The 12,121-nt window shown below is 49.4% G+C and overlaps 1 protein-coding gene across 1 annotated transcript in view; it reads right to left on the reverse strand.

Moving 5' to 3' along the window:
* LOC133351356 (uncharacterized) overlaps window positions 1-8,208 on the reverse strand; it is a 33,327-nt gene extending 25,119 nt beyond the window's left edge. Inside the window, exon 1 of the mRNA XM_061566491.1 lies at window positions 8,198-8,208. The gene's annotated coding sequence lies outside the window, so the exon portion shown is untranslated. The remainder of the gene's footprint in view (window positions 1-8,197) is intronic.
* Between the last annotated feature and the right edge of the window lie 3,913 nt (window positions 8,209-12,121).

The following is a 12,121-nucleotide window of genomic DNA, read 5'->3' on the forward strand; positions in this document are numbered from 1 at the left end:
ACCTTGACGAGGCTTTGTGATAATTTACGGGAGAGCCTCTCTCACTCCCAGGGCTTCATGTGCCCTGAAGCGAACTCATCTCCCCTCTTACTCTTGCCTCCTTCTGCGTTCACGGCCTATAGTGACTACAAGGCGCCAGGGCAGAAGACATCTCTCAACATCGGGGGGTGTTCCTGCCCAATAGCAACTCGTGACGCCCCGCACGGCTGTCGCTCACTTTGGATGAGAGAGAGAGAACGACTCAGAGGCGCAAATGACCACAGACGAGCGGGACTGCAGCCACACGGTGAGCCAGAGCCAAATTCCTCCCCAAGCTCTGCAGTCCTCTGTATATGAAGATGTAATCAGATAATTAATGTGTGGGAGGAAACCGGAGCATCCGGAGAAAACCCACACATACGACAAACACTCTTTGCGGTGAATTTAAGATGTGTCGCTTAGTGGCGTATAAAGAGGCCCATTTTAGTGACTGCTATCACAACTAATTCTGTGCTATTACTTCCAAGGCTGCTCCCTGACAAACGTTGGCATGTCTCCATCTCGTGACATTGGTGCTAATTGAACAACAGCAGCGAACAGCAACTGCTATGTTGTCTTTTAAAAGCCATACTGCTGATGAAACCCAATGAAGTAATTGCCGTTCAGGCTCATCTTGTTTCATGAAACGTCACTGGGAAACTTTAATATGAAAGCCCTACCTCGGCTCATGGATTGAATAGCATTTCCTTCGGCAATTAAGCAAATCCTCTTACCTGGTGTCTTTTTTTAATTGGATAAATAAATACAATTTACATGTATCAGCAAACTAAACGTAATCCTTGCCTTGGGGGTGAAATCAGGCAGGGCTGGGCAGCAGGTTGTGCAGTTCCCATCGCGGCGTCGCGTAAATTCGCGGTAGGTGCTCGCATGGGCACTGAGGGCCTTGGGCACGGGAGACGCCTCCGGAAACGCGGCGCAATTACGAGGGTGGCGCTAACATCACTCTGCTGCCTCGACAGACGTCAGCCGCTCAACACCACCCTGCCCCCTTTCCACACACCCAAAGCGAGGAGAGGGCAGCTGGGGGGACCGGTAGATTGTGGGTGAAGGGCAGCAGGATGTGGGCAGGGATGCGTGGACGTGCGTCGCAGGAAGATGGGGAGACCAGTAAGGAGAGGCGATGCAAGGTCGTGACGGCTTCGCCGCTCGGACGAGCTGGCTCCGAGTCAATTGCTCAAATAACGTCTTGTCATCATGTGCCAGTCTCCACTGTAATTCGTGCTCATCAATTCTTAACACAATTCTAAAGAAACCCACGTGGTGTGGTCACGTGCAGTATAGGTCTGTATGTCAGGGTCATTTGCGTTTAAATTCACGTTGTTTAAAAATTTCAAACCGCATGCAGAAATACCCATTCGCACATTCCAAATCTATACGGATTACAGCTCAGTATAGCAGCGGGCCTCCTGTCCACGAGAACCCACGATCACATCCCATCCTTATGTATGCATCTATGTTGAACTTTTTTCGCACCGTACGTAGCCAACCGTGCTGATCGGAGGTGACAGTCCGCGCTGACTCTGCGCTGCCATCCTCAGCATCGCCCCAGCGATGCCGAGGGGAATCTCCTCCACTGATTTAGGTTGCTGGCACTCGTGCCAGGGATCAACTGTGGGTTGCCTCGAGAAAGTCCCCGTTGGGAGAGGTGGTATCCATACAGCCGCTTAACAAGGAAGCACCGGGGGGGGGGGGGGGTGCATAGACTTGTGTCGCAGTGAGGTCACTGAAGGTTGGGCGAACACACCAAGTCCGAGCAGGTAAGGCCCACTGAGATATGCGGTTATTTTCAGAAGCGACCTGTCCACAAATGATAAAATGATAGCTCAATTAAGTGGCTTATCAAGTGGAAATATATAGTAGCAGCCAAATTCTCTAACGCATGTTTATTCTACATGTGGGGGGGGGGGGGGGAATCCACGCGAGCGCGGGAAAAACCCACGGCCTCATTCATACCAGGCGAGGTAGTTAGCATCTCGCCACCGTGGCAATCAAGGTTACCGGCGAATTTGACTTGTAAGGGGGACCGAGGTTACCGTAGTTACGTAGCAACAGGCCCACGCGTTTTACGCTTTAGATGTGAGTAGAATGTCTCCTGTGAGTGACGATGCAGATCGTTTCAGCATTTTTATTTTTCACAGAAGCTTTGGGGATTCCTTAAGAGTTAGAGCGCGGCACAGGAATCGTTTCGTGCGATGCCACGAGCGCTGTGAAGGAGCGGAGCACCAGGCCTCGCAACACTCGCCCCGAGCGGCCAGCCAGTCTGTCTGTTTGCTGATGATTTTGTAGCAAGATAAAAGTAATTTCCCGTCGCTGGAAGTGAAGCGGCGTTAAGTATTCACATTCAACTCACAGGGTAGGTTTTTGTTGTTGTAAATATTTACTCCAGGGAAATTCAATGACTTCCCATGGGGCACTCAATTCGGAAAAATGTCCATTCTTCACAAGTGGTTACAGTGCCATTCGAGGCCTCACAAGATGTTGTTGCATAAGACAATGCTGCATACATGGAGCCCAAATCTGAAGAATTTTAATAAAATCACCATTCACCCATCACTGCCACTTTGGAGCTGAGAGGTGCACTGAATGAAGGAGACAAACATCGGCAGATTTTTGTTATGGCAATGTGCCCGTTGCCAGACCACGTCGCTGCAATGATGCTATGTACGGTGGCAGGGTGTTCAGTGCCACGAACATGACTGCAGTTAGGCGCGTGATCACTTGAGTTTGTGTCGGAGCCTTTGAGAGAGAAAGTCTCACGGCTCGCTAAAACGCCATGTGGTGGGCTGATCCATAGCCAGAGAAGTGCCGAGGTCCACGCAGACAGAAGTCAACCTCCACCGGTTGCTCCTCCCTAAGATACTAGGTTCGTGACATCCCCCTGTCACCCATCATTCTCGGCAGTGCCGCTCTTTTATCAATCCATTTGCTCTGCTGGATAGACTGACCCAACGTTTTATATCATCACTGTTGTTAGACGTAAGTGCCAGTGTGGTAACCACAATCCTAAGAGTAGACGTGAACCGTGACATTTCCATTTAAATACTCTAAGGCTAAAACAGATAGGCATATAAAATGAATGATTTCAGAAAACACTGCCAAATTAAACGATGACTGCAACATGCCCCCACGTGGCTAACGTGCTTCGTGAAGTTAATCCGTAGAGAGCGCATCCGATTTCCTCAGAGTGTGAACGTGAACCCTTGCAAGCCGAGATGCACCAGACAGTGCCGAGGTCACGTGCCAAAGGAGTCCCTCGTGACGCTCCGTGAGCCTGGAGCAGTGATGGCGTCTCTTACTTTAAACAGTGGTGGCGTCTCTTACTCTACACAGTGGTGGTGTCTCTTACTTTACACAGTGATGGCGTCTCTTACTCTACACAGTGGTGGCGTTTCTTACTTTACACAGTGGTGGCGTCTCTTACTCTACACAGTGGTGGCGTCTCTTACTCTACACAGTGGTGGCGTCTCTTACTCTACACATTGATGGCGTCTCTTACTTTACACAGTGATGGCATCTCTTACTTTACACAGTGGTGGCGTCTCTTACTCTACACATTGATGGCGTCTCTTACTCTACACATTGATGGCGTCTCTTACTTTACACAGTGGTGGCGTCTCTTACTTTACATAGTGATGGCGTCTCTTACTTTACATAGTGATGGCGTCTCTTACTTTACATAGTGATGGCGTCTCTTACTCTACACAGTGGTGGCGTCTCTTACTTTACACAGTGATGGCATCTCTTACTTTACACAGTGGTGGCGTCTCTTACTCTACACAGTGGTGGCGTCTCTTACTTTACACAGTGATGGCGTATCTTACTCTACACAGTGATGGCGTCTCTTACTCTACACCGTGGTGGCGTCTCTTACTCTACACAGTGGTGGCGTCTCTTACTCTACACAGTGGTGGCGTCTCTTACTCTACACAGTTATGGCGTCTCTTACTCTACACAGTGGTGGCGTCTCTTACTCTACACAGCGGTGGCGTCTCTTACTCTACACAGTTATGGCGTCTCTTACTCTACACAGCGGTGGCGTCTCTTACTCTACACAGTGGTGGCGTCTCTTACTCTACACAGTGATGGCGTCTCTTACTTTACACAGTGATGGCGTCTCTTACTCTACACAGTGATGGCGTCTCTTACTCTACACAGCGGTGGCGTCTCTTACTCTACACAGCGGTGGCGTCTCTTACTCTACACAGTTATGGCGTCTCTTACTCTACACAGCGGTGGCGTCTCTTACTCTACACAGTGATGGCGTCTCTTACTCTACACAGTGATGGCGTCTCTTACTTTACACAGTGATGGCGTCTCTTACTTTACACAGTGATGGCATCTCTTACTTTACACAGTGGTGGCGTCTCTTACTCTACACAGTGATGGCGTCTCTTACTCTACACAGTGGTGGCGTCTCTTACTCTACACAGCGGTGGCGTCTCTTACTCTACACCGTGGTGGCGTCTCTTACTCTACACAGTGGTGGCGTCTCTTACTCTACACAGCGGTGGCGTCTCTTACTCTACACAGTGGTGGCGTCTCTTACTCTACACAGTGATGGCGTCTCTTACTCTACACAGCGGTGGCGTCTCTTACTCTACACAGTGGTGGCGTCTCTTACTCTACACCGTGGTGGCGTCTCTTACTCTACACCGTGGTGGCGTCTCTTACTCTACACAGTGATGGCGTCTCTTACTTTACACAGTGATGGCGTCTCTTACTCTACACAGTGGTGGCGTCTCTTACTCTACACAGTGATGGCGTCTCTTACTCTACACAGTGATGGCGTCTCTTACTTTACACAGTGATGGCGTATCTTACTTTACACAGTGATGGCGTCTCTTACTGTACACAGTGATGGCGTCTCTTACTTTACACAGTGGTGGCGTCTCTTACTCTACACAGTGATGGCGTCTCTTAATCTACACAGTGGTGGCGTCTCTTACTCTACACAGTGGTGGCAAAAAGGTGTACAACTCAGAAACAGCGCACTATCAGAGTATTGAGAGCTCGGGGTAAGCACTTACACTATGAGACCTCCTTTACCAGTGGCAAAATATAGTAATAGGTTTTTACCCTTTCAACTGGTACAAAAACTGACACCTTTATACAAGGCATCATGTTTGCATTAACCACAACACAAGCAGTCAAGATGCAAACAAAAAGGCGTACAACTTGTACGCCTTTTGGCGTCATCTGGTCCAACACCAATGGAGACTAGGCTTTAAGAAAAGCTGTCTCTTGTGTGGACCAATCAACTTCAAGAACAGTGCATATCATTATCAGTTGTTTCTTTTTGTTTGCATTTTGACTGCTTGTGTTGTGGTTAATGCAAACATGATGCCTTGTATAAAGGGGTCAGTTTTGTACCTATTACTATATTTTGCCACTGGTAAAGGAGGTCTCATAGTGACTCCCGCAGTGTCAGGGTAAATGCGTCAGCTCACTCCTCGAGGTCTTATCCCGTTTTATTTACCCATTGGTTCTGTGTATCATTGCCTCTCCATTCCTCTTTAAACGCGTCTGTGTACTTAACGTCTACATTTCATTTTTTATTTACAGATTGTGAAACGTGTGTGGTTGCGGGTGTTGTACTCCCGGCAGTATCCGATTTGCATCGTTTCCCTCGTACCTCCGTTGAGTAAGCGACGTTCGAATCGCCTCTCACCTGGTTTCAATTCAAATCGAGGTGTCCTCCTCTTTGTCTGGATGCTCCTCCCCTCGCCCAACACCACCCCCTCCCCCGCAGAGATCACGAATGCCCCTCGCTCAGTTCACTACCCGAACGATTTGACGTGTAAATTGGACCCATTGCCATCGTTAACTCTTGTTGCTTTGTTTAACAATAGTGGGGCGTTTGAATAACCCCACGGGCTTTAGGGTGAGATGCATGGGGCGAGTCTCCATATCGCGATCTAAAGTGTGCGCATGTTAAGGAATGTATCGCCAGTGTGTGAGTGTGAGAGATTGGTTTTGCTGGATGGGAGAAGCAGGGAAGAGAGGAAATATTGACAGTGACGTGGGTTTTTTTTTCTTGTCTAAACCTTTATTTTGATTTAAAGATTTCGTGACTGCAGTCACGTAGAAGGGAAATAAGAAGGGAAATAATGATTATTTCCCTTCTTCGTGACTTTACCGAAAGAACCAAGAATATGAACCTTTATTGTTACACAACTGGAGGGTTAATGAGTAGGTGGGGAGACCAAGCCGGATCTGATTTCTAATCAGGAAGTTCGTGTCGAGGAGGGGTGGCTCGGGTCGAGGGTCGAGGCACGGGGTGTGCGCGTGGCAGGCGGCTGGGCGCGGCACGCCACGCGCTGCCGCGTCGCTCCCTGAGTCGCTCCCCGAGTCGCTCACTGAGTCGCTCAGGAGTTATGGGGAGGCTCTGCGTTGATCGTAAGCGATATTAATCTGGCGTGGCACGTGCATACGAGACGATTTTATGATAACAACGCGAGCGTGTTTACCGCTGCGGGCTGAGATAAAAGCTGATTTCTGAGAAACACCATGGACTCGGAGGCAGGGACACTAAAAATCAGCACGTTTAACCGGTTTCAGCAGTTTTACAACCAGAGTGCATGGGCGTGCCTGTGTGTGTACGTGTGTGTGTACGTGTGAGTGTGCCTTTCTTTGTATGTATGTGTACATGCACGTGTGTATTTATGTGTACCTGTCTGTGTGTATGTATGTACTCGTATGTGTACCTATCATTTGTGTGAGTGTATCTGTACCTGTCTGTGTGTGAGCGTGAGTGTGTATGCACGTGTATGTGTACGTGTCTGTGTGTGAGCGTGAGTGTGTGTGCACGTGTATGTGTACCTGTCTGTGTGGGGAGCGGTAGTGTAGCGGCTAGCGCGCTGCGCCATGAACCATGCCATCCGAGTTCGAATCCTGCTCATGGCCAACACCAGTGACGATTATTTGAACCGGTCCTAGGCCTCCCCTAGGTCGACTCAGTCTCAAATGAGTACCTGGTGTGGTATGTAAACGTCACCACTAGGGAGACAAGGGTGGTAGAGCATGGTGCTGGCCATTCACCTTTATAGGTGCTCGTTAACAGCACTTGCCCCAACAGACTGTTGAGAATATTCGGGGGATATTTGTCTCTGTGTGTGAGCGCCTGTGTGTGAGCGCCTGTGTGTGTACGCGTATGTGTACCTGTCTTCGTGCTCATGACAAGCCCCACTAACTACAGTGGGTATTTAACTCCGAAGCAGGTACAGTATTATATTTCCGGCCTTTAGAGGTGCTCGCTCAATGAACTTGCCCCAACAGTCTGTTCAGACTACACGGGGGATGTTTGTCTTTGTGCAGGTCCATCATCATCTGCACCCGATCATTAGGTCCTTCATGATGGTGGACAGGTCCAGATAAAGGTGCGTAGTCGGGAGTCTGAGCCTGAGGGTGCCACAAGGATGCCTTCTGGCCAAGGCCGTAACCATGGAGTCAACATTGGGGGGGACCAAATCTTCCAGGGGGTCTGGGGGTCCCCCCCCCCTCCCCAGAAAAAAATCCTAATTTGAAAACGAATTTCCTGCCTAAAATATAAAAAAAAATAACTAACACATAGGATGGACTTTTTCTTTATTTTTAACAATAACGTCTAATAGTGTTTTGTATTACATTGCTCTGTTTTTTTCTTTTTTTATATTTTCTTGTTTCATTGTATGTAATGGCAGAGATTAGGGATTAATAAAGTACAACCATAATCACAATCATATAAACAGAAATCTATTTTATAGCAATATATTGGGGGGGATATTTTGAGCATATTTGAATATTGGGGGGGGGGGGGATGTGTCCCCCTCAATATATATTATAATTACGGCCTTGCTTCTGGTAATAATAATAAAATAACCCTATTTCACATTTTGTTCACCGTGTACGTTGTGAAGCTTTCCGTGGCTGTGTAAGACGTATTTCCATCTGGTGCAAGCGGGCATTGGCAGGCTCATCGATGCCCAGATGAGGTCCGAGGACGACTCCCCACTAGACATGCTTATGACTTGAAAATAGTTGATAAACTCTGAGAAGAGACGTGGACTTCTCAGTTAAACAAAGCACCTGCGTGGATACACTGTGTGATCAAAAACGCCACCATCTCAGCTCGTCATGAGTAAATGGACTGGGTATAAACAACATGGGGTAGTTCCCTTACCTTGTGCTCGTGACAAGCCAAGCCTTTACAGTGGCTATCTCACGACAAACCAAGGAGCTTTATATTTCCTTCAGCTGCGTGACGCTGTCGTAAAGCTGCCTGACCTGTTTCTCCATACGAAGCTCCAGGTCGTTTCTGCCACATCGTGAAAGGTATTCACAACGTGGCCCCCTTTACAAGGAACGCCTGCTTGGGTCTACCCCCAGATTGGATTGTGCGAGGGGCTCACAGAATAATCGAAAGGTCTGGACACTGTCCCATGAGTGAGCTCCTCCAACAATCGACGATATTTTGGTTCGATAAACTAACAAAAACTAAACTATTTTTTATTCTACCAGGCAATACCTACTGAGCTATATAGCTCTTTTTCACAAGCCACCTGGCCACAAATTATGGCTCAACGAAGTGACTTATCGTGGAAATATTTTAAACGCATCTTTCTAATAAGCGAGCGCCATCTCCTGCATAATTGAGGGGTTACACTTTATATACTGTCAGACAGTCCATGCGTTATAAGTAGTGGGGTCCTCTCTGGGGGAAAGGTTAATGGGCGGAGCTAGCATGGAAGCCTCTGGAACGTTCTCGAAGGTGGGGCGTGGCGAGAGGCGGGGCTTAGCCTCGGAAAAGGGAATATAAGCGGGGAGTAGCGGAAGGTTCAGGGTCGGTGGTTAAAGATCGAAGAGGAGCTCGCCGTCGCTGCTGCCCCGCCATCTCCACCGGCCAAGTGGTAGCTCAACCTCGAGCCGCTCAGCCGCTCCCCAGCGCGCCGCCAGCCAGCGGTGCTTTGGAGATCGGGGTGAGCGCCACGTGGCGTGCGGCAGCGAAGTCACGCCAAGAAAAAACGACGGCATCCGCGTAACGAGAGGAGTCGTGGCTGTGAATAACCTTTAATAAATAAATAAAGTTCTGCCATGTCGGAGCCACTTATTACACACGGACTAAGAACAAGATGGGCTGATGTGGTGCAGGAGGAGCGAGATATGTGCATGTGGACCTTGCTAGCAGCGTCAAGATCAGCCTCTGTGAATGACGCTACTGGGTAGTTGGAGGCAGCCGCCTTCCAGTAATCTCGACGCTCACAACAACGAGCAGAGCACGGGGTGGCTTAACATAGTGGGGAGCACGGGTGGTGCGTCTGCCAGTCAACTCAGTCAACTAACCCATGGCGCCTGGATTCTGTTTTGTGACACTGTGTTAGCAGCGAGCCTTCATTAATTTACTACTATAATGAGCCAAGAATGTCTTGTGTGTCCCGCGCGTGACGTCATTCCACGTCGACCAGCCCTCCTCATTAATAATCATGAGCAGATGACGTCACTCCACATCGAACAGCCCCCCTCATTAATAATCATGAACAAGTGACGTCCTCCACATGGACCCCCCCCTCATTAATAATCATGAGCAGGTGATATCACTCCACATCGAACAGCCCCCCTCATTAATAAAAAATGAACAGGTGACGTCCTCCAAATGGACACACCCCCCTCTTCATTAATAATAATTAGCGGGTGACGTCACTCCCCATGGGGGGGCGAGGCGCCTTCTCCCCCCTCCTTGGCGTCAACTCACACCCCTCACCATAAAGGCAGAACCCTCACGTCACGCGATCACCGTAACGCTGTTAATACATAGAAGTAAAAATGACGTCATGATGAACAAGGGATTATCACCTTAAAATGAAATAAGTCTGTGTCACCGCGGCCTTACAAATTGCACACGAATGGATACAGTGAATATCACTTCACGGTCTGCTTTTTGCTTGCAAGTTTCAGATTTACTGAAATACACCCGTCCTTGGACGGACAAAACCCTCGTTGTATATATGGCCTTAGAGTGCACCTTGCTGGGTGAAGCTGCCATGGTGATGTCACCACCGCTGCGTGTATCGAGTGTGAAGCGGTGAGTGCCTGGCGTGGGGATGCAGGGCTTGGACCGCGGACTCTCAGCTTCGGAGGCGCCTCGAGTGAAGCATCGCAGGCGCCACCGCTCCCCTTCACCCGGTGACCCTCGCGTCTCCACGTGGCTGGCGACCTCCTCCTCGCCGCCGCCACCACCGAACAGCGCTCGCTGCAGAGTCGGCGCACCGCGCGTGGCACCGTCAACAAGCGCCCTCACTCATTCAATTAGTCATAACTCATTCATTAATTTACTTAATTCATTACTTTAGTCATCTATCCAGGAAAGCCACGCTCAGTCGTAGGACACATTTCAGGAGAGTCCTGCATTGTGTTTTTAATGTGTTTTCAACACATGATGAGTTGTGTTTTTTTTTATACAGTGTGAGGAAGCCGGAGCACCCGGAGAAAGTCCACGCGCAAGGGGGCAACGCTCTATCGCCATACAAATTTTACCAAAACAGATGGCGATTCGCCCACTTTATTTGTTGCCTTCTCCTGGAGAGTCAGGGTATGGTACCTCCTGGACACCCACAGGAAGGGAGTTTTACAACCCAATCTGTGTGCGATCCACCAACCCTCGCTGCCTCCGCAGTGCTGGACTACAGGCCACGTGCAGCAAGCATAGCCATCGCCGCCCGGCTCATGGCAGCCTCAAATCCGAACTCCACACACTCCAAAATAATCCCGTGCGGCATGCGGGATGCGTGGGGTTTCACATTTGGGTTCTCAAATTTACATTAACATGTCTCACGAACTGCTCTCCCACTCCTGCCATCGACAGCATGCGATGGAAATGATGAAACTCCTGCTCCTCTGTGTTGTAATGCAGGGTAATGACGATTGTCCTGTGGCGTCTGCTTCACTTGCATGCGCACATTATGCCGCAATATCTGCGCTTGGAGCGTACGGCTGGCATTATGCATGCGATGTGAAGCGTGAAATTGGAGTGTTGTGGTGTAATTCGAAGGCGCGTCACCACGCAGCCTCACGCGAGTTAATAAGTGATCGAGCGCCAGCAAGAGCCCGTGCGGTGATATGTCCAGCGCTCCCCGCCGGTTAGCAGCTCCCCAGAAATAATTAACCAGGCCCGATTAATGTTTCCATCATCGAACATCCAATGTGTGTGTTTGTACGAAGGCGCGATGTGCGGACATCCTCCCGGAGCCCACCACATGGCCAACAGAGCGTCGCATTGCGAGAGAGACACACAGAGACAGAGAAACAGAGAGAGAGAAACACAGAGAGACCACGCCACGGGAAGGGTCATGGAGCCACCTCCACCGGGCTCCTCGCGCTCTGCAGAGCAGTGCTCCTCCTTCAGCTGGGCTGCACGTTGCACCTCCCTGGGGGTGCGAGATGCCCTTTTTGGGGGGGCGAGACATGCCAGATGTTTTTAGAAGGTAAATCATCGAAACACGTTAAGCATGGGCACGTAAGTACAGCTACTTTGTTTCATAAAACCTATGCATTTATTAACATTATACTTTTTTTCCGATTGACAATGAAAGGGGTGCAAGGCTGCAGTAAAAGTCAAGATCTACTGCTCTACAGTCGACACTAATGATGTATTTACCAAGTAAAGCCCACTGAGCAATCAGCTGTTAATCAGATGCGACCTGGCCACACGTGATGATAGCTCATCGAAGCGGCTTATATCATCACTTGTGGACATTTTTTTGGTGCAAAAGAATCTAAACGCATGTTTCTGTATGCATGTTCAACTTTTTTCGCATCGTATCGTAGCCAACCGTGCTCATCGCAGCATACACTCACAGAATTAAAGCCCAGCTGAGAGCTCATTGCGTCTTGAAGATTCTGCTTCAGAGTCCGGCGTGGAATGTTTGGCCAAAATATTTGGAGTGCTTGCGCGCGTGTGGGAGGATACCACAGTGCTTGCAGAAAGCCCACGTGCATTGTAAACCTCCAAAATGCACAGACAGCACACGGTAGGCACCGGCACACGCGGGGGTGGGTGGCCAACACCACGCCCGGCCGCCTTTGTTTCCCTATTGGCGGTGTTTCAGAC

Source organism: Lethenteron reissneri, chromosome 37, assembly GCF_015708825.2.
Source record: "Lethenteron reissneri isolate LAM-NWPU_2019-01 chromosome 37, ASM1570882v1, whole genome shotgun sequence".
Lineage (NCBI taxonomy): Eukaryota > Metazoa > Chordata > Hyperoartia > Petromyzontiformes > Petromyzontidae > Lethenteron > Lethenteron reissneri.